Source organism: Emys orbicularis, chromosome 12 (genome assembly GCF_028017835.1).
Source record: "Emys orbicularis isolate rEmyOrb1 chromosome 12, rEmyOrb1.hap1, whole genome shotgun sequence".
Lineage (NCBI taxonomy): Eukaryota > Metazoa > Chordata > Testudines > Emydidae > Emys > Emys orbicularis.
Genome location: NC_088694.1, coordinates 47,024,968 through 47,048,738, shown reverse-complemented (window position 1 = coordinate 47,048,738; position 23,771 = coordinate 47,024,968). Strand labels below are relative to the sequence as shown.

The 23,771-nt window shown below is 47.4% G+C and overlaps 1 pseudogene; it reads left to right on the top strand.

The window, feature by feature from the left end:
• Window positions 1-970: 970 nt before the first annotated feature.
• Window positions 971-5,619, top strand: LOC135886346 (duodenase-1-like; annotated as a pseudogene).
• Window positions 5,620-23,771: the final 18,152 nt, after the last annotated feature.

The following is a 23,771-nucleotide window of genomic DNA, read 5'->3' as shown; positions in this document are numbered from 1 at the left end:
TAACTTCAGTACCAGGCAAATTGGGTGAAATTATAAAGAGCGCAATGATTAGACACATAGATAAACATAATTTGTTGGGGAAGAGTGAATATGGTTTTTGTAAAGGCTCTGCAGGCCAGACTTGGAGGGGGATCGTAACCCCGACGGGGCGGGGGCGATGCTGGGAAGAAGGGTCCTGCCACCTAGAGCCTGAGAGCGTGTGGCCAGAGCAAGTGTCCAACCCGCAGCGTCTCTGCAGCACAACCAGGGCCTAAGAAGGAGACCTGGGACCTACAAGGAACAGACTGTGAACTGCCCTAATGTTCCAGAGACACGGTTTGTAATGTTCCCTGCCACAGAGCGGGGTGATGTGTTTTCCTTTAACCTTTCCCATTTTTCCTTATTCTTTTTTTTCAATTAATTGTTAATTAAACAACTTGTATTTGCTTTAAATTGTATGAAATGATCAGTGGGCCAGGGAGGTGCCCCGTGCAGAGAGAGTACCCCGGAGTGGGGACACCCTAGCCCCTGTCCTGGGTGATCACAGCAGGGTTGGGGGTCGAGCCCCCCAGGAATCCTGGGCCCAGCCTTGTTGGGGTTACGAGGACTCTGCCAGACAGGAGAGTGGAAGGGGAGTCCTCAAAGGCAGGGAGGCCTCTGGGTAAAGGAAGTGGGAGCGAGGACTCAGATCCTTTCGCTAGCCCACTTCACCGGGGTAGTGCAGAACCCAGGAAAGTGCCCCACAACAGCGGTACCATTCCCCCGCTTACACCCATCATCTTTCCCCTGCCCCCCGGGGCTCAGACTGGTGAGTACTTGGGGAATAGGCCCCCCAGCCCCATAGGGAGCAGAGCTCTCTGCAAACCCGGGCTCCATCTCGGAGTCAGATCCTTCCACCAGGGCTATCGGTGTGTCCCCATCACCCAAATGTGGTGCCGTGGAGGGGCTGGGGGGCATCAGTGTGTGCCCAGGACCCAGCTGGGGAGCAATGATGTCTGAGGGTAGGTGGGCAGGGAGCTAAAGGGGCAGAGCGGGAGGAGGGGGTTGATGCTAAAAATCCCCTGAGGCGGAGGCGACACAGAGAAGCTCAATACACCTGATGTGAACGGTGGGCACCTAGACAGGAAATGCAGATTTGTGCAGGCTGTCTGGATAGAGTGGGGGAGGGGCTGGGAGCCAGGACTCCTGGGTTCAGTCTCCGGCTCCAGGAGGGGAGTGAGTTCTAGTGGTTAGAGTGGGGGCTGGGCATCTGGACTCCTGGGTTCATTTTCTAATCCTACCGCACACTGCGCCAGTGATTCTGGAGTGAGTCACTTTTTCTCATTGTGCCTGGATTTCCCAGTGTGTGAAATGGGGATGAGAATCCATCCTGTGTCTATGAAAACTCTCTGGAGCAGGGATTCTCACTCTGTTTCTCTGCAGTGCCCCTCACGATGGGTGCCCTGCTCTCGGTCTGGGTCTGTGCAGCAGCTGGCACAATGGGGGCCCTGATCTTGGTCAGGGGAGGGGTACACCAGCTTGCTGGATCGGGGGCCTGAACTAACTCCTTCTCTTGGGGACTCTGCCAGCATTGATCATCGGGGGATGGGAAGCCCGGCCTCACTCCAGACCCTACATGGCCTTTGTAAAGACAGAGACAGGAGGAAATCAAAGAAGCACATGTGGAGGGTTCCTGATCAGGGAGGAGGTGGTGGTGACGGCGGCTCATTGTAACTGCAACCCGGGGTAAGAAATGCGAGAGCCCATATCCCTGAGCCAGCCAGTCCCCTGCCCTCAGACCAGATCAAAGCCAGTCGCCGCTTCTGCAGGGGAAAGGCCCTGGAGCACTGGCTTCCCTACATTCATCCTGAGTGCAAGGCGGCTGCTAAACCCACCCACTTTAACAGGGTTAACAGCCCATGACTGGATCCATAGTATTGGCCCATCTGCAGCACGTGCACACCCTTGTATTTCAGAGCACCATCAGCGTGCTACTTGGGGCCCACAACATTTCAATACGTGAACCTGGGAGGCAGCAGATCTGGGTACGTCATTGAATCTCCACCCAGAATCCAATGACAAGACGGATGAAAATGACATCACGCTGCTGCAGGTACCATCCCCTATCCAATCACCCCAACCCAATGACCTCAGACTGCTTCAGGTACTGCCCCCACGTCATCACCCCGCCTCCAATTGCTTCACACTGCTGCAGGTACTTCTACAATCCCATTTCCCGACCCTCAGTGAGCTCACACTGCTGCAGGTACCACCCCCCATCCCATCACCCCATCACCCCACCACCTGTGACCTTAGACTACTGAAGGTACCACCCAAATCCCATCATCCAGCCCCCAGTGACCTCATGCTACTGTAGGTACCCCACATCCGATCACCCCACCCCCAATGACCTCACAGTGCTGCAGGTTCCACCCTCATCCCATCCCCCTGCCCCCAGTGATCTCACACTGCTGCAGATACCACCCCATCATATCTCCCTGCCCCCAGCAACCTCACACTGCTGCAGATACCACCCCATCGCACCCCCCTGCCCCCAGTGACCTCACACTGCTGTAGATACCTCCGCCATCATATCCCCCTGCCCCAAAAGTCCTTGCAAGACTGGAAGTAAGGCTCCCATCTCATAACCCTGTTACCTGTAACCTCACTTTGCTGCAAGTACCATGCCTATCACATTACCCAGCCACCTATGAACACACACTGCTAAATATTCTGACCCATCCCATCACCAAGCCCCCTGCAACATCACAATCCTGCAGATATATCATATGCCCCTGCCCCCGGCGACCTCACACTGCTGCAGATACCACCTCCATCACATGCCCATGCACCTTTGACCTCACACTGCTTCAGGTACCACCCCCTGTCCACCACCCCCAGTGACCTCACACTGATACAGGGAGTTTCCCCATCACTCCACCCCACACCCAGTGACCTCAAACTGTTGCAAGTACTTCCCCATCCCATCACCCTGCCCACAGGCACATTTACAGTAAAATACAGGATGCCCTGGCATGGGGTCCCCCAGGAACAGGGGACTCCAGGGCCGGGCAGCTGAGGGGGCATAAGCTTGATCCTGCCAGCTCCTGGGGCTCATGCTGCACCGGCAGCCAAGATCCCCCCTCCCCCATCCCCTCCCCCGAGTGTGTCGCGTTCCTGCTCCTGCCTCCTAGGGCTTCCCCCACTGCCAAACAGCTGTTTGCCAGCGCTCAGGTTGCTCTGGGAGGGAGTGGGAGGAGCGTGGCTACAGCACGCTCTGGGGAGGAGGCGGGGACTTGGGGAAGGGGGTGGAATTGGGGCAGGGTGGAGCAAAGGTGGGGCCCCTCCACTCCCCCTATACATACCCACCCATCCTCCTGCCATGAGAGGCTCAAGGCAGGGGGCTGGGGTGGGACAGGAGGCTGGGAGCACTCCCATGACCCCAGCCCACACCCCCAGCCCCCTGCCCTGACTCCTAAACCCCCCTCACAAACCCCCAGCTCCCTGCCCTCCCTGGCTCCTGCACACCCCACACATACCCAGCCCCCCCCACACCCCATGCCCTGACTCCTGCACAACCCCACACCCCGACCCCCACCCTGAGCACCAAATGAGAGCTCCTGAACCCCCCCACACACATTCCCACCTGCACTCCTCGCACCAAATAGGAGCTGCCCCAGGTAAGCACTCCACACCCCAACCTCCTGCCCCAACCCTGAGCCCCTTCCTGCAACCTAACTCCTGGCCAGACCCTGCACTCCAACCCGCAGCCCACTCCTGCACCCTAACTCCCTCCCAGACCCTGCACCCCCATCCCTGACTCCTGCACCCCCTCACACACTCCCAGCCCTGACTCCTGCACCCCCTCACACATCCCCAGCCATCTGCTCTCCCTGACTCCTGCAACCCCCCACACCCTCTGCCCCCTGCCCACCTTGACTCCTGCACCCCCTCACATCCCCACCTGCACCCCTCACATCAAACGGGAGCTGCCCCAGGTAAGTGCTCTATACCCCAACCCCCTGCCCCAGTTCTGAGCCCCCCCTCCACACCCTAACTCCTGGCCAGACCCTGCACCCCAACCCCCAGCCTGCTCCTGCAGCCTAACTTGCTCCCAAACCCTGCACCCCCAGCCCTGAGTCCCCTCCCACCCCCTAAGTCCTGGCCAGACGCTGCACCCCCAGCCCTGAGTCCCCTCCCACCCCCTAAGTCCTGGCCAGACCCTGCACCCCCAGCCCTGAGTCCCCTCCCACCCCTTAAGTCCTGGCCAGACCCTGCACCCCCAGCCCTGAGTCCCCTCCCACCCCCTAACTCCTGGCCAGACCCTGCACCCCAACCCCTAGCCTGCTCCTGCAGCCTAACTTGCTCCCAAACCCTGCACCCCCAGCCCTGAGCCCCCTCCCACACCCTAAGTCCTGGCCAGACCCTGCACCCCAACGGTTTTTGACTTTTTTTTATAAAGCGCTCTTATCCAAAGTGCTTTACAGTAATTAGCTCATGGGACAAACAATATTTGGAAAGATCATTAAGTGGTCCTCCGAGACCCTAAATAATTTTCAAGTGGTCTGTGGAAAAATCAGTTAGACTACAAAAACAATCTAGGTACCTCACTTTATTTTCATTGACTTCCTATTACTTATAGGAGGATGAAGAAAAAAGAAGAGAAACAGGGGCGGGGGCGGGAGATAACAGAGAATGCTCTTTTTCTTGGCTGGGTCCCAAGCTGGGGCCCCAAAAATGAAGCTGAGCACAGGGCCCCACTAACTCTCAATCTGCCACGGATCCCGCCCCCAGTGACCTCACACTTCTCCAGGTACAGCCACATCCCATAACCCCTCCCCTGTGACCTCACACTGCTGCAGGTACTGCCCCCATCCCATCATCCCACCCCAATGACCCCATGGCCATGCATTGGCTGTAGTTTCTCTCTTATTTGATTGGGACATCATTGACTCTGACCTTCAAATTGACCCTGGTCTTTGTGTCCTCTCTTGTGTGCAGCTGCGGCACAAAGCACGGCTCAATGAACATGTCAGGCTCATCCGGCTGCCCACGGCCCATCATCGAGTGCCTCCAGAGACCGTGTGCAGTGTCGCCAGCTGGGGCCGGACTAGTGCAGACAATGAGCTGAGCTCGGACACACTCCATGAGGTGGACCTCGAGGTGCTGGAGGATGACGTGTATATTATATATGATGAATATAACGCCTCAACGATGCTGTGTGTGGGAGCCCCAGAGGAGAACAAAACTTCTTTCAGTGTAAATCTCCTGCCTTTAAGCTCCCTTGACAAATTGTTATTTATGAGCCTGTTGGTGTTGCAGTCGGGCTGCAGAGCACAGATCAGAGGTTAGGCTGTACAAATGAATGGGAAAAAATCTTTTCTTCTCCCAGGGGAGGCAGAAACCAGGAGGTTGCCAAGGATGGGAGGGTGTGATGCTGAGACTGCCTGGGCGGGGGGCGGGTGCTGTTGCTGAGTCTTGTGGTTTATCTGTCTCTCCTTTCATTTTGCAGGGTGACTCTGGGGGCCCCTGGTGTGTCAGGGAACAGCCCAGGGCATCGTCTCTTGGGGATCCAAGGATGGGACCCACCCAGCAGTGTACACAAGAGTTTCCACCTTCATCCCCTGGATGCGGGCGACGATGAGGAGGCTGCAGCCCTGAGTCACGCTGGGAATCACTGCATGGGCTGGAGCTGTGCCACTTCTGTCCCGTGGCGATGCCCAGATTTACTGCCTGCTTCTCAGAGGGGCTGAGCCCCCCCAGGCTCATTCCCTCCAACCCACCATGGCTCCACTCAGGCAGCGCCCAACCCATGAGAATCAAAGTAGGGAGCCTAGAGGAGTTAGGAGCCAGGTTTAAGGCCAGCTCTCATCGTCTCCCTTAGCAATCCCAACCCAGTCCCTTAGGCTGCCGCTTCGGTAGGGAGCAGCTGGTTTATTTCCCCCAGGGAACACACACGAGCCAAATCCTCTGGCAGACCCAGCGGTTTGTAGCTCTCCCCGTGTCACCTGGTCAAGTGACTGTTTATGGGAGATCCTCGTTATTACCTGACCTGCTGAGTCGTGTTAAAACTGAAGCCTGCCCTGTCCTCCCTGGGCCTTTCCCATGGGTTAGTTCCCACGGGGGGCGGGGGCATTTCCCATTCCAAACACACCTATTCCCAGGGTCGGCAAGGGAACTCAGCGAAAGCCATGTTGAACTGATTGCAGATCAATCCCCGGCGCTGATCGCCTCCCTCCCACCTCCCCTGCCCCACCCTGCCGCGCGGCCTGCTGCCTTTCGCTCACTGCTCCATTGCCAGCAATGAATAAAAATGAAGTTACAAAAAAAAAAAAAGTGTTTCAGGAACTGAGCGATCAACCCGAGCTGTGAAATCCAGAGCAGCTGCTGCATCTGCCAGGGCCAGGTGGGAATTAACCCCAACAGGGGAAGGCTGGGCTTGTGGTTAATGCGCTAAGCTGGGGCCTAGGACACTTCACATGGTTTATTTCCTACACAGTATAGAAAGGTGCTCGCGGGGCCAGGCATCCTCTTCCCGAGTGTGATGTGATGGTCTATAGCTGACACCAACTAACCTCTCTTGTGCTTTATTGGGTAGGACATTGATCCATAAGCATCCAGGATCAGTTTCTTCCCAGTTATCAGTGACTCGGAAACAGGTGGTGCCATTTTTGACACTGAGTGCACGTCCCCTCCCCTTTTGTCCACTTGATCCTTCCTGACTAGCTGGTAACCATGGATTTTAACCGTCCAGTCGTGGGAATCATCCCAGCAGGTTCCAGTCACACCTGCTACACCAAACTGATGCTACCAGAGGAGCAATTCCAATTCCTCGTGTTTGTTCCCCAGACTCCTCGCACTGGTGCAGAGGCAAGTCAAGAATTTCTTCTCTTCATTTAATTGGGGTTCCTGGATTAATTTTGTTCTTGATTTTTGCTGAGAGCTCATTTCTTCCCCCTTTTACCCTCCCCTTGGTCTATTAGTTTAGCCCTCCCTTGACTCCTCTAGCCGGCCGGTCCCCATGGAGATTGGTCCCTCTTCTCCTGAGGTGGAGGCCATACAAACTCTACAGCCTCCTCTCCCCACAGAAGATAGACTGATGTTCCACAAACCCTCCACCCGCCACATCATCAACATAGAGAGTAATCAGAATCCATCTCAGCCTGTTTTTTAAGCTAATCCAGCCCACCACATTCACCCTCCTCTCTTCAGTCATGCTCTCCAGCAGAGTCAGATGCAGCTAGAGTGGCTGAATCCTAGTGATTTGTTTTTCCTACTGCCCTGGTTTGATAGACAGCTCAGACTGCCGGGTTTAACCGCTGAGTGGCTGGGGCTCCCCTCAGCTGGATGACAGAGATCCAGGAGGGAAGGAAATACTCACAGGGATGGGATTTCATTGAATTCTGTGTTGATTCCAGAGGACACAATCTGGCCTGTGAAATTAACAAGTTTAAAGGGAAATAGCGGGGAGGGAAGGGGACTTTAACTACCCAGACATCAGCTGGAAAAGTTATACGTCAAGACACAACATTCCCCATAAGTGCCTGGAATGTCTGGTGGACAACTTTTTGTGTCAGAAGGTGGGGGAAGAAACCAGGGGGGCATTTTAGACTTGGTTCTGACCAACAAGGAGGAATTGGTTGCAATTCTGAAGGCAATTTATGAGAGAAAGTGATCCTGAAATGATAGAATTCCTGATCCTAACAAAAGGAAGGAGGGAGAGCAATAAAATAAGGACAATGAACTTCAAAAAAGCAGACTAACCAGCTCAGAAAATTATAGGTCAGCTCCCATGTTAGGAAAGTCTAAGGGCGAAAAGAGTTCAGGAGAGCTGTCAGTTTCTGAAGAGGACAATATTAAAGGCACAACTGCAAACTATTCCTATGCAAAGGAAAGACACAAGGAATAGTAAGAGGCCAATATGGCTCCACAGAAGTTCTTTAATGACCTCATAATCAAAGAAGAATCCTTAAAAAAGGGGGAAACTTGGAAAAATTGCTAAGGAGGAGTATAAAAGAATAGGACTAGCACGTAGGAACACAATCAGAGAGGCTAAGGAACAAAATTAGTTTCACCTAGCAAGGGACATAAAAGAAGAGGTCCTTGACATGCATTAGGAGCAAGAGAAAGATTCAGAAAAGTGAAGGTTCACTACGTAGCCAGGAAAGAGAACTAACAATCAAAATGAAAAAAGGTATTTAATGTCGGTTTTGCTTCAGACTTCACTAAAAAGGTTAATGGTGAACAGATACTCTTCACAATTAATACTAGCAAGGGGGAAGGAACACAAGCCAAAATAGGGAAAGAACAGGTTACAGAACATTTAGATAGGTTAGATGTATTCAAGTTAGCAGAGCCTGATTAAATTAATCATTGGGTACATACAGAAGTGGCTGAAGCAATCACGGAATTATTAGGAGGTGTCTTTGAGAACCTCTGGAGGACAGGTGAGGTCCCAGATGTCTGGAGAAGGGCAAACATAGTACTTATCTTTAAAAAGAGGAACAAAGAGAATACAGTGAATTATAGACCAGTCAGCCTAACTTTGATACCTGGAAAGATACTGGAGCAAATTATTAAATACTTAGTTTGGGTTACAAGGAATGGCCAGCAAGAACAAATCATGCCAAATCAACCTAATTTTGTTCTTAAATTGGGATACTGGCCTAGTGGATGGGGGGAAGTAGTAGACAAGACCATACTCAAAAACTATCAATGGTCGTGTGTCAAACTGGGAAAACGATTCTAGTGGAGTCCTGCAGCGGTCAGTTCTGGGTCTGGTACTTTGCAATCTTTTCATTAATGTCTTGGATGATGAAGTGCAGATGACACCAACCTGAAAGGGGCTGCAAACACTTTGGAGAACAAAATTAGGTTTTGAAACATACTTGACAAATTAGAGATTTGATCTGGAATCACCAATATGCAATTCAATACAGATATGTGCAAAGTACTTCACTTAGGAAGGAAAAATCAAATGCAGAACTACAAAATGGGGAATAACTGGCTAGGTGGTAGCACTGCAAAAAGGATCTGGAGGCTAAAGTGGATCATACATTGACTATGAGTGAACAATGTGCTGCAGGGATGAAAAACATTAATATCATTCTGGGGTGTATTAAGAGGAGTGCCGTATGTAAGACACGGGAGGTAATTGTTCCACACTACTCGACACTGGTGGGGCCTCAGTTGGAGTACTGTGTCCAGTTCTGGGTGCCACACTTTAGGGGAGATGTAGAGAAATTGGAGAGTCCAGAGGTGAGGAACAAAAATGATCAAAGGTTGAGAAAGCCTGAGCTACGAGGAAAGGTGAAAAAACTGGGCATGTTTAGTCTAGAGAAGAGGAGGCTGAAGGGGAACCTGAGAACAGTCTTCCACTATGTGAAGGTCTGTTCTAAAGAGGACAGGGATCAATGGTTCTCCATGTCCACAGAGGGTAGGACAAGAAGTGATGGGCTGAGTCTGCAGCAAGGAAGATTGAGGTTAGTTATTAGGAAAAACTTTCTAACCCAAAATGGAGTTAATCTCTGGAATAGGATCTCAAGGGAAGCATGGAAAACCCATCACTGGAGGGTTTTAAGACCAGGTTGGACAAACACCTGTCAGGGATGGTCTAGGTTGACATGCTCCTGCCTCAGAACAGGGGGCTGAACCAGGTGACCTCATGAGGTCCCTTCCAGCCTGATATTTCTATGATTCTACTCTATGAAATGTGTTCTGAGATTAAATCCTCTGAGCTTCCTTCCCTGCATTGCCTGTTATCTGGAGCCCAGCTGGGCAGGGGGCCAGGCAGATATGAAACATCACACGGAAAAAAACAAAGCTGGTCTTGAAAAGTTTCTGAGAACCAGGAGTAAAAGGAAATGACACAGCAGATGGGGACTGGAGAAATGACAAATAGGCACTCAAAGATGTAGACTTTTAATAGTCGTTCCAGTGTCCCCCCTGCCAATTTCCTGCATGGCTTTTACTGAGCATTGTCACATAGACTCTCAATCCTGACCTGCAGCACCCCCCTTCCCATTCCTGGACTCACAGCTTCAGACAGCTCTGCTTGTTCTTCCCAATGTCTGACTCTGAGAACTGTTTCCATTCATGACACGGCCGTGCGTGGGGATGCACCTTTCACTGCCAGGGGGATTGGGAGCACTGTTCCCTCTAAACTGTGCGCATGTGCATGCGCACACAGATCCTAAACCCCACGCACATGGTGAAACACTGCACGCACAAAAACTGAAATACTACATTGGAGCCAGGTCAAAATATAATTTACGGGCAACTCTGGACATTGTTCGCCTGCCATCTATCAACACAGCCAGATTCTACCAGCTGGTAAGGGGGGGGGGGAAGGGAAAGGAGGGCAATGAATTGTTCGTACCCCTCCCCGCCAGCATTTTGAACGTGGAACTTTGATCACATTGGGACGGTCGGGCCCCACACATTTCCTTGTAGTTGTTCATTTGGCTGTGTACAAACTCAAGTACGTGTGAATAAGTCAAAAAGTCTGGCCATAGTTGTTAAGGAACTGCAAAGATTTCCCAGAAATGAACAAAGGTAAATGTTGTTTTTGTGACTGAAATCTTTCAAAGGCATTGGACTTCATACATTTACTCATGATGTTTTACCATTTTCCCGCATTTTTTGCCACGTTTTTTTAGCTATGCATAAACTTATGGTATCCTGATCCTTTTGTCGAGTCACGCTGTTAAGCACATTGAAATAGTGGCCATATAATAAAAGTATTAATTTTAAATAAATCAATCTGGTAAAAAATCAATCCCAAAATGTCACTGTCTAGAGGTCTAAAGCGTAAAAAACAGCGACTTCATTTAAATCTGGATGGCTGGATGAGACTATAGAGGCGGTTACACCGAAGTCACATAGTGTAATGCTTGTTAAACTTCATGAAATATTCACATATGATGAGGACAGTGGAGTGGTTTGTGTATATTGTCAAGATGCCAGAGCTTCAAGAGAATTTTCAACAGGAAGAATGTGGAACGATGTATGGAATTTGGATTTCTTAAAGCATCATCTGTCAAGTAAGTTTCATACAGATGGTGTAACAAGGCTTAGAAACAAAAACCCTTCCTTACGGAGCAGATTGCTTAGCATGATACTTGAAAGTCCAGCTGAAAAGCAGAGGAGGCAAATTAATCTTGAACGCACTCGCTCAAACTCAGAAGAAATCAAGGCACTTATTGACAGTGTGTTGTTGGCTTTTAAAATGAACAGCTCAATGCTTTCTGTTCAGGATATTAATGACCATTTGGAAAAGTATGTGCACATACCAGCGAGCTGAAGAAGTAAAAATTATGCTTTTGAATTTCTTGAAATTATCAAGTGCATTGTCCAAAATGACCCCATGCATGAAATAGCATCGGCAATGTTTCATACTTTAGCTGTTGATGAAAGCACTGATATATCCATTAACAGATACTTGATACTCTACTTTAAATATAGATCCATAAATTCTGCAGACTATAAAACTTCGTTTGGTGGACTATTACAATTGCAAGAATGTGATGCTGTTTCAATAGTGTCTGCAATCAAAGAGTTTTATAAAAAACACCAACTTGATCTAATGAAAATGGTGATGTTCACATCTGATGATGAGGCTCAGCTGAAACATGATATTCCACACTTAGTCCAGCAACACTGCGTTGCACACTGGGATGACTTGGGGATTTCTGATGCATGGAAAGAGGTCAAGCTCATAAGAGACATCGAAACCTTAATGAGAACTGTCTACATGGTGTTCTGTTCGTCATCCAGGAGAAAATGCAAATTTCAGGAAATAGTGGATGCTTCTGAATGTGAGTCAGTGGCTTTCAGACCACTCAATGAAGTGCGCTGGTTATCTAGGCACTTTGCACTTTGAGCAATTATTCGCAATTATAATCCTCTTCTGGAATATTTTGAGCAAGACAAAGATACTGATCCAGTTTCTAAATACTGCCACAAAAAGCTGAATACCATGGAATAGAAATAACATTAGAAGTTTTGAATGATGTTTTGTCAGAGCTGGCTTCACTATCCACGCTGCTCCAGAAATGGTGCCTTAACCTCTTGAAGCATTTCACCTTGCCTGAGGTAAACTGAATAAGATCAGAAGACAGTACCTTGGAGATTCAGTCTTATGGAGTGAAAAGTTAAGGCTCTCTTAGATATGAGCTCTCAAGAAAATAATGAAATTGATACCAGTTCCATAATAACTTTGATAAACATCTTGTGTGCACATTTGGCAGACAGGTTTCCAGAGGATGAAGTCCAGGAGTGGTCCGCTTTTGATTGTGCAGCAATAGTTAAGTGTGACTTCAATTTTGGAATTCATCAGGTCAAATCCCTATGTTCAAAATACAAAGACTTTCTTGCTGAAGAGATTGTTATAGTCAGTCAGTAAAATGACTTCAAGTTTGCAGTAGCCGAAAGAATCAAAAGCCAATTGGTTTTAAGTTTTCCAGATATGGTGACATTTGCTCACCAGAACGAACAGTTTCAGGATCTTGCAAAGTTGATGGATATTGGAGGAACATTCCTAGCATCAAGTCCAGACTGTGAGCGTGGCTTTAGCTTAATGAACACTCTAAAAAACAAACTACGGAATCGTTTACAAGTAGATCATTTGGACATGCTGATGTGTATTAAGAATTACCAGCTGGCTGGAGAACTGATAGATCTGGACAGAGTTTATATTGAACAGGCAAATGAAAAAGATCGCAGGGAAAAACAGGAAGGTTAGTTTAGCAGTCTTTGACATTTCGACCAATAAGGAAATTAAAATGCATTTGTAATGACATATCTTATTCTTGGCTGATAATCATTGATTGATATTTTTTGGGAAAATTTTAAATTTAAAACACAAACTCTTGTTTTTCTTTTTCTACTTATAATGTCTCTATCTGAAAACCCATATAAATTGACATAATGGCATACTTATTAAATTGTCTTTATTATATGTTTATCAAAATCTTTTTGGACATGTGTATAGAATGAAAGGTGAAAGTGGACACCAACGGGCAGAAGCCTGTGGACTGATAATGATCATGATTAATATGTGCTTGATATATGCTCGTGATTGTCTATACAAAGATCCTAAAGTGTACTGCTTAAAACTAACTTCTGCTTCATGAGCAATGGTTAAATTTCCTTTTTCTAAGTATTTAAACCTGACATTTATAAAATAACATGGTGTAAAACTATTATTATCACAAATTGCAAATTAAACCTTTTTAAATGTATAAGCATTTTGCTCACTTGGACGTATTTGCATCATGGCGCACAAATTTGAACTCTGCTTCAAAAATTTGCACAGAAGAAATTTTTTGCGCACACGGCCTGTCAAAAATTAGAGGGAACATTGGCAGAGGGTTGTGGGGGGCTCTGTGGGGCGGGTTGGAGTGATGGACGGAGCCAGCCGCAGCCTGGGTCTGCTCTGCGGGAGGGTGTTGCTATAGACCCCTCAGGAAGCCCCATCTGTACTGTGTATTTTATGCCAGCCCCGGGGTACCCATCGCTGCTCCTTTCCCCCAGCCGCAGCTCCAGCTGTCTGTCCCCACAAGTCCTGTCTGTGTCTGTGTGTCTCTGACAGGGACAGACTCCTGGGGCTCTCTCTGCCTGCGGCTCCCTCCCACCCCTGTTGTGGAGACATGGCCAGGCAGCTCTGGCATTGGACCCTACAGCTCCCATTGGCCGGGGTTTCCGGCCAATGGGCTGGGAGCCGGGTCAGTGCTGGGGCCTCTCTGCAGCACGCAGTGACTCCGGGGATGGGGGGAGCTACATGTGGGGAAGTGGGAGAGCTGCCCCTGAGGTGAGAGCGCTCCACGTTGCTGACCCATGGCATGGGCCCCCCCAAAGCACGGGGCCTGCGGCCCAAACATTGGAGGAGCTGGGTCCTCCTTCATGAATATTGATGGAGCATGAGCACCACAGGCCCATATAACTTGCCGCCTATGTACTCCTTTTAACAAAAGATGTTGTACTTCCCTCAAATAATACACCAACTTGCTTTAGATTTATACAAAGCAGTGAATGTCCTATCTGCAGCACTGACAATAAAAGTTTAAAGGAGAGAAATTATATAGCATCCGGTCCCCACTCCTTTTTGTTCCCAGAAGATAACGGTGAGAAGGAAGTAGATAAAACTCCCTTCTAACCGTTTTGAAGATAAACTCCTTTCTTAATTCTTTGGCTAACAGTGAATAAAAAGATACATCTTTTACCAAAAGGTGTTCTATTTCTCTCAAAAAAACACTGGCTTGCTTTTTAAATCTTTTCCCAAAGGAAAAGTTCTGTGAAGAAATTATACAACTTTTACAAGCAGAGGCCCCTCTTCTAAGATAAAGATAATGACCGACAACTCCAGGGATAAAAACACCAACCCTCAGAAAGACCCCAAGCCATAAAATGACTTTAGCTGTAAACTTTGTAAAGTGTGAAAGTCCTATTCCCAGCATTGACAATAAAAGTTCAAAAGAACCTATATTAGCAGGTTCTTACAGTGGATGACACTAAGAAAGCAGCTTATACAAAAATCAGCTCCTTTTTTCAAATAAAAAAGGAAAACCTTATATTTTACAACAAAGAGATACCTCTTCTAAGATAAACACCCACGCTGGTTATCTGAAGAAACGCAAGCCCTCAGTAAACCATAAAAAACAGCATTGAATGAGCTGTAACATAACGAGGTCTCTTTTTTAGGAATATTTTGTAGACGTTCAGTGACATAAAAATGTTTAAGATACACTAGCCTATCCTTTGAAAAATAGTGTTTTTAAAGTACCAAAACAACTGAATAGAATATGAAAACTGTCACAATTGAGGGGAGTTTACATATGTGTTTCAATAAAAAAAAGCAGTTAGCATGCAGTGAGGACAATTTGAAGTGGCAAACATTTTTTAAAACTCTTAACTTTTGCAGAAAAACCACAGGCTTAAAATGAAATAATATAAGCCTAAAAATATGCTAGGTTTACTCAATTTCCATAACTAAATAATGGTCATCTCTGCAAACCAAAGATCTTAGTCTAACTGACTTACATGGTAAGATCAACCTCCTTCTCTTCCCCTCCCCCTCCCCCACCCAGTAAAATTAGGTTACACGGGAATGTAAGTTGTGAAGAAATAAGTTCCTGGGGGACAGGAATATTATACAAAACCCTCACGTAAAGAACGGGTTTACAAAAATAAAATAAAATGTAAAGACATGTTATAGCTTTCTACATGGTTAGGCAGGGTCTTTAAAATATAGTGTTTGTTTGTTTTTAAAACTTTTGTGTAAACGAATTGCCTAGAATACAAAAAGCGCTCTACTTGTAAATTGTAAAGATAGCTTTAAAAGTCAAGGGTGTGGTTAAGAATCTCCTCCCCCTATCCCACAACACCACACACACACACACACTCACACAGAGACAAGTGGTGGGTTTTACAATAAAAAAAATAAAAAGACAAAAACCATAGCCATAGAGAACAGGGCATGGGGATAAGAGAGCTGTCCTGAGGTTTTAGGAGAATATTGATAACTGACTGAAATCTCTTTTAGCAACACAGTTTTGTAGGCAGCCATTCTTTGTGAGTTGTTATGCTTGTGCACAGGCGAGCGTTTGTCATTCAGAATCCTTTCCCCACTCTACGAGGTATTATCTTCCCCGTCCAATGGCCTATCCGAAATAATATTAACAAAAACACAGAGGAATTACATACTTGAGGATACTTTGTAGCGGTGCCTGCAAAGCAACAATTACAATTTTGTTTATTATTATCTTGTCTCAACACCTTAGAGAATTTTTTGTTGTGTTTTTATAAAACACTTTTATGCAAACTGTAACCCTAGATGCTGTACAGCATTAAATAATATGCACCAGTAGATGAAAGACCTGAGACATTGCTGAAAACAGAGGTGTCATGATCACTAAAGTCCTAATGCAGAGGGCCTGCAGGAAAATTAAAAGGCACAGCCGAAGCAGAAGAGTTTAAGAGGGTTTCTGGAGCTATTTTCCAATGGCCCAGATGGCCCATTAGCCTATCCCTCATGCATAAACACCCGTGGGCCCTTGTTAGAGGAACTGGCCATCCATATACCTCTTGTTGTTCACAAACTGTAACTTAACTACAAGTATACCACAGGTGCAACCTACTTCTCTTTTTACAACCACCCCCACCCTTGAGCTCCATAAAAACACGCTTCACACTGATAGTTTAAACAGACATTTTATTTACAACAAGCATCTTCATTTTATTTGTACAATATGCCCTGTTTTGTTCCCAGACCACGCTCTAACTTTTATCTAACGTGTATCCGCCAGTTTGATGATTTCATCTAACGCTCTATCTGGTTCCTCTGCCTCTGTCACGTTGTCCACCAATGCTGCTACGAAACCAAAATGTTCCTGGGTTAAACTTAGGCACTGCAGCTCATATCCCAATGTAATGATGGTATTTAAAAAACGATTCATACACAAATTACCACTAAAAATGACCACTAATTTCTTTAATTTTACAATTCACATCATCTACAGACCAGTTCACACAGTCCAGACCTGGAGCGGGATCGGGGCTGGTGCCCCCCAGAGAGGAAAGGTCCCATCCCCCATTTCCCATCACCACTGACAGCAGAAGGCTATACATAGAAAGTGGCTGGATCCTAGTGATTTGTTTAACTAACTGCCCTGGTCGGACAGGCAGCTCAGACTGCCAGTGACTGGGGCTCCTATGCCCTGGGTGACAGAGATCCAGGAGAGAAGGAACACTCCCAGGGATGGGATTTCATAAAACTCTGAAGAAGTGAGGTTTTTACCCACGAAAGCTTATGCCCAAATAAATCTGTTAGTCTTTAAGGTGCCACCAGACTCCTTGTTGTTTTCATACAACTATGTCTTGATTCCAGAGGACACAAGCCAGCCTGGGAAATTAACAGGTAAAGAGGGCAGATGGCGGGGAGGGAAAGGTATTTTAACTATCCAGACATTTGCTGGAAAAGTAAAACAACAAGACACAAGATTTCCCGTAAGTGCCTGGAATGTCTTGGGGACAACTTTTTGTTTCAGAAGGTGGAGGAAAAACCGAGAGGGAGGGGCATTTTAGACTTGAATCTGACAAGCAGGGAGGAATTGGTTGTGAATCTGAAGGTGGAAGGCAATTTAGGCTAAAGTGACCCTCAAATGATAGAATTCCTGACCCTAACGAAAGGAAGGAGTGAGAGCAGCAGAATCAGAACAATGGACTTCAAAAAACAGACTAACCAGTTCAGAAAATTATAGGTGAGGATCCATGTGAAGAAATTCTAAGGGCTAAAGAAATTCAGGGGAGCTGGCAGTTTCTGAAAGGGGCAATATTAAAGGCACGACTACAAACTAACCCTATACAAAGCAAAGATGGGAAGAATAGTAAGAGGCCAATATGGCGCCAACAGAAACTCTTTAAAGTTGTGAAAATCCATAAAGGGAAAATTTGAAAAATTACTAAGGGGGAGTATAAAAGCCTAAGACTAGCATGTAGGAAGAAAATTGGAAAGGCTAGGGCACAAAATGAGTTTCACCTCACAGGGGACATACCAAGGGACCGGTGAGAGGTCCCAGAGGACTGGAGAAGGGAAAATGTAGGACTTATCTTTCAAAAGAGGAACAAAGAGAATGCAGGGAATTGTAGACCAGTCAACCTAACTTTGATACCTGGAAAGATACTGGATCAAATTATTAAACAATCAATTAGGAAGCCTCTAGAGTATAATAGGGTTACAAGGAATAGCCAACATGGATTTGTCAAGAGCAAATCATGCCAAATCAACCTAATGTCCTTCTTTAATATGGGTACTGGCATAGTGGATGGGGGGACACAGTAGACATGATGTATCATGATTTTAAGTCAGTCTTTTGACACAATTCCACAAAACATTCCCATAAATAAACTAAAGGAATTACTATAAGGTGCTGGGAGAAACTTTCAAAAGACTGTACTCAAAAAGTATCAGTGGTTGTGTGTCAAACTGGGAGAACGATTCTAGTGGGGTCCTGCAGTGGTCAGTCCTGGGTCTGGTACTTTGCAATCTTTTCATTAATGGCTTGGATGATGAAGTGCAGATGACACCAACCTGAGAGGGGCTGTAAACCCTTTGGAGAACAACATTAGGTTTTGAAACATAATTGACAAATTAGAGATTTGGTCTGGAATCACCAACATGAAATTCAATACGGACATGTGCAATGTACTTCACTTAGAAAGGAAAAATCAAATGCAGAACTACAAAATGGGGAATAACTGGCTAGGTGGTAGCACTGCAAAAAGGATCTGGAAGCTATAGTGGATCATACATTGAATATGAGTGAACAATGTGCTGCAGTTGTGAAAAACGTTAATATTATTCTGGAGTGTATGAAGAGGAGTGCCCTTTGTAAGACATGAGAGGTAATTATCCCACTCTACTTGGCACTGGTGAGTACATCCCGATGTGCAGAAAGAGTAGCAAATATGGCACGTGACCAGCTTGGCTTAACAGAGAAGTGTTCGGTGAGTTTAAACACCAAAAGGAAGCTTAAAAGAAGTGGAAAGTTGGACAGATGACTAGGGAGGAGTATAAAAATATTGGTCAAGCATGCAGGGGTGTAATCAGGAAGGCCAAAGCAGAACTGGAGTTGCATCTTGCAAGGGATGTGAAAGGTAACAAGAAGAGTTTCTACGGGTATGGTAGCAACAAGAAGAAGGTCAGGGAAAGTGTGGTGCCCTATTGAATGGGGGAGGCAACCTAGTGATGGATGATGTAGAAAAAGCTCATATACTCAATGCTTTTTTTGCCTCAGTCTTCACAGACAAGGTCAGCTCCCAGACTGCTGCACTGGGCAGCACAGTATGGGGAGGAGGTGAGCAGCCCTCAGTGGTGAAAGAACAGGTTAAGGACTATTTAGAAAAGCTGGACAGGCTCAAGTCCATAGGAACGGACGCGCTGCATCCGAGGGTGCTGAGGGACTTCACTTATACGATTGCAGAGCTATTGGCCATTATCTTTGAAAACTCACGGCGATCGGGGGAGGCCCTGGATGCTTGGAAAAAGGCAAAAATAGTGCCCATCTTTTAAAAATGGAAGAAGGAGAATCCAGGAAACTACAGCCTCATCTCAGTCCCTGAAAAAATCATGGAGCAGGTCTTCAAGGAATCCATTTTGAAGCACTTGGAGGAGAGGAAGGTGATCAGGAACAGTCAACATGGATTCACCATGGCCTAGTCATGCCTGACCAACCAGATTGCCTTCTATGATGAGATAATTGGGTCTGTGGATATGGGGAAAGCAGTGGACATGATATAGCTTGACTTTAGCAAAGCTTTTGATATGGTCTCCAACAGTATTCTTGCTAGAAAGTTAAAGAAGTATGGATTGGATTACTGGACTATAGGATGCATAGAAAGTTGGCTAAATCATCGGGCTCAACAGGTAGTGATCAACGGCTCCGTCAAGGTTCCCTCCCCAGTCTGAAATCTGGGGTAGAGATGTGGGGACCCACATGAAAGACCCCCTAAGCTTATATTCCACCAGCTTAGGTTAAAAACTTCCCCAAGGCAAAAATTCCTTGTCCTCGGACGGTATTGCTGCCACCACCAAGTGATTTAAACAAACATTCAGGGAGGGGCCACTTGGAGCCCTATCCTCTCCCAAATATCCCCACAAGTCCCTTTCTTTCCCTTTTCTGGGGAGGCTTGAGAATAATATACCAACCAAATAGGTAAACAATGTGAGCACAGACCAGACCCTTGGGTTTTTAAGACACTAAAAACCAATCAGGTTCTTAAAAGCAGAACTTTATTATAAAGAAAAAAAGTAAAAGAAGCACCTCTGTAAAATCGTGATGGAAGGTAATTTTACAGTGTGATAAACAGATTTAAAACACAGAGGATTTCTCCTCTAGGCTCAACTTCAAAGTTACTAAACAGGAATAAGCCTCCCTCTTAGCATAGGGAAAAGTCACATGCTGAATCAAAAGATAATCTAATGCATTTCCTTGCTATTAATTACAATTTCTGTAATTTTAGATGTATCAATTCAGTAGGAGCTGGATTACCTGCTTGGTCCCTCTCGTTGTCTCTCAAAGGAACACACAGAGAGCACAAACAAAACCTTCCCCCATCCCAGATTTGAAAGTATCTTCTTTCCCCATTGGTCCTTCTGGTCAGGTGCCAACGAGGTTAACTGAACTGATTAACCCCTTACAGGTAAGTGATTCTGTACCTCTGGCCAAGAGGGATTTTATATTACTGCATACATAAAGGTTGTTACTCTTCTCTTTATATCTATGATAGGCTCAATGTCTAGTTGGCAGCCAGTATCAAGCAGAGTGTCCCAGGGGTTGGTCCTGGGCTGGTTTTGTTCAACATCTTCATTAATGATCTGGATAATGGGATGGACTGAACCCTCAGCAAGTTCACGGATGACACTAAGCTTGAGGGAGAGGTAAATAAGCTGGAAAGTAGGGATAGGGTCCAGAGTGAGCTAGACAAATTGGAGGATTGGGCCAAAAGAAATCTGATGAGGTTCAACAAGGACAAATGCAGAGTCCTGCACTTAGTATGGAAGAATCCCATGCACTGTTACAGGCTGGGGACTGATTGGCAGAAAAGGACCTATGGATTACAGTGGATGAGAAGCTGGATATGAGTCAACAGTGTGCCCTTGTTGCCAAGAAGGCTAACGGCATTTTGGGCTGCATTAGTAGGAGCATTGCCAGCAGATCGAGGGAAGTGATTATTCCCCTCTATTCGGCATTGGTGAGGCCACATCTGGAGTACTGTGTCCAGTTTTGGGCCCCACACTACAGAAAAGATGTGGACAAATTGGAGAGAGTCCAGCGGAGGGTACGGAAATGATTGAGAGGCTGGGGCACATGACTTTTGAGGCGAGGCTGTGGGGACTGGGCTTATTTAGTCTGCAGAAGAGAAGACTGAAGAGGGATTCGATAGTAGCCTTCAACTACCTGAAAGCTGGTTCCAAAGAGGATGGAGCTGAACTGTTCTCAGTGGTGGCAAATGCAAGAACAAGGAGTAGTGGTCTCAAGTTGTAGTGGGGGAGGTCTAGGTTGGAAATTAGGTAACACTATTTCACTAGGAGGGTGGTGAAGCACTAGAATGGGTTACCTAGGGAGGTGGTTGAATCTCTTTCCTTAGAGGTTTTTAAGGCGCAGCTTTACAAATCCCTGGCTGTAATGATTAATCGGGGTTGGTCCTGCTTTGAGCAGAGGGTTGGAATAGATGACCTGCTGAGGCCTCTTCCAACCCTAATCTTCTATGATTCTACTGTGTCCAGTTCTGGGTGCCACACTTTAGGAGAGATATAGAGAAACTGGAGAGGGTCCAGAGGACAGCCACAAAAATAGTCAAAGGTTTAGAAAACCTGACCTAGGATGAAAGGTGAAAAAAACTGGGTATGTTTATTGTAGAGAAGAGGAGGCTAAGGGGAACCTGAGAACAGTCTTCCAATATGTTAAGGGCTGTTCTAAAAAGTATGGGGGTCAATTGTTCTCCATGTCTGCTGATGGGAGGACAACAAGTAATGGGTTTCATCTGCAGCAAGGGAGATTGAGGTTAGTAATAGGAAAAAAACGTTCTAACCCTAAATGGAGTTAATCTCTGGAATAGGATCCCACGGGAGGTTGTGGAATCCCCATCACTGAAGGTTTTTAGGCCCAGATTGGACAAACACCTCTTAGGGATGGTCTAGGTTGGCATGGTCCTATCTACAAGAGGGGGATGGACCAGGTGACTTCTCAAGGTCCCTTCCAGGATAATATTTCTTTGATTCTACTCTGTGAAATGTCTTCTGAGATGAAATCCCCTGAGCTTTGTTCCCCTCCGTTGTCCATTATCTAGAGACCAGCTAGCCAGCAGCCAAACAGTTATGAAAAATTACACTGAGAAAACAAAGCTGGTCTTGAAAGTTTTCTAAGAACCAGGAGAAGAAGGAAATGACTCAGCCCATTGGGATTGGAGAAATAACAAATTTTCAGACAAAGATATAGACATTTAATATTCTTGCGGGTGCAGGCTGGAGGCCGTGCAGCGGGTATGTGACCACAAATTCCCACCCCTCCCCAATTTGATAAATAGCAAATTTAGCTTATATGGACCATGCTCACATGGACTGAGCATGCTGGATAGCACTGCTGAAACCGGCTGACCTCTTGTTGTGCCCCCACTATGGGCAGACATTGGTCATCTCTGCCGGTGACACTCAATCCCGACGTGCAGACCCACCATCCTAGTCCTGGACTCAGGCCCTCAGAGAGCTCTGTTTGTGCTCCCCAATGTCTGAATCTGAGAACTGTTTCCGTTCATGACACGACCGTGCATGGGGACTCACCTTTCACTGCCAGGGGAACCGGACGATGTCCCTGCTCACACGCTCAGCTTGTCAGTCAGGCCTTAGGGCTGACAGTCTGCTATAGATGGGAGAGTTTTACCCTCCAGGTCATGGCCACTAGGGGTACAAAAAAAACCCACGGCAGCAAGTTTCAGAGGCCGAATTAATTGATCCCGTAGGGTGGACCAGACTGGACACAGCCCCAGCTGAGTGTCTGCAGATGTTGGGGGCCCGTCCCTTCTCCCTGCCATGTGCCTGGGTGTACATGCCCCAGGACAGCCTAGCACCCACCTACGCACTGGGAACCTGACCCTGAGATTTCCTGTCCCCACCCAGCTGGGGCTGCAACCCCTCTAGGCCCAGGCAGAAGTGCTGCCCCCTCCTTAGACAGGCCATGAAGATGCCGCTCGTGGGGATTGAAGGACGTCCTCTGGGAGAGAATAGGGGGTTCTCATGCTCTGTGGGTGCTGTCTCAGTCGTATTAGGGCACCCTGAGGGAGTGGCACAGATGAAGAGAAGACCAGGGGGCTTTAAGCATTTTTGAGTCACATCTTCAAACTGTTCTCCACAGCTTCATGGGCTCAAAACATACAATTTACCACAAGGGAAGCTGAAATTCACAGGTGATCCCATGACTCCTGATGCTGGGACTTTACGAAATACACCAAGGCATTTCAGGAGAGCTCGGAGCTTGATGGAGAAATGGGGCCAGGGCCTCAGGACAATATTAAGCCACTTTCTGGGGCCCAGAATTGTGGGCCTGTGAGATGTTCAAACGTCTGGACAGCCAGAGTCACACTTCCAAATGGTCACCCCTGTTGTGTGAGGGCGTTTGCTCTTTACTCAACCATGCCAGCCATGGGGCAGGCCCAGAGGAACATGGCTCCAGCACCGTCTGTTTAGGCCTTCCCCATCGCCTATCACCATGGGATCTGTCCTCCCCCACGTCCAACGTGGTCTACGTGCTCCCCATCTTCTGGGAGAATTTCTGCCATGGGCTCTGTGGCTGGGCTACAGGAAATCACAGCAGGGCCCCCATCCCCTTCTTACTGCTCTGAGACGCACACTGGGGCAGAAGCAGGGAGCTGAGCCAAGCCAGTCGGTGACTCAGCATCAGCTGCACTCCCCACCAGATGAGCTGCTGGAGCAGAGGAGATGGGCAATCTCCAGATTAGCCCAGTGCCAGGTGTGCTGGGCTCCAGGCAGGTCTCAGGAGGCCCTACTCCCAGATGTTCTGGGATGGGGTGAGAGATGCCTCGTCTCAGAGGGACTTTCCCCTGAGCACCTTCCTCCAGAGAGAGGTTGTTTTCCAGCCACCAGCTCCTCCCTCATGCCCCCCATCTGTAAGTGGAGTAATGCTGAGGTTTCTGAGGGCGCCTGCGTGGTCCCAGCTCCCCACGAGGGGAGACCGAACGTGATCTGCGGTTTCCTGCTGACTCTATAAATCCCTCAGAGCTGAGGCACGAGCACTGTC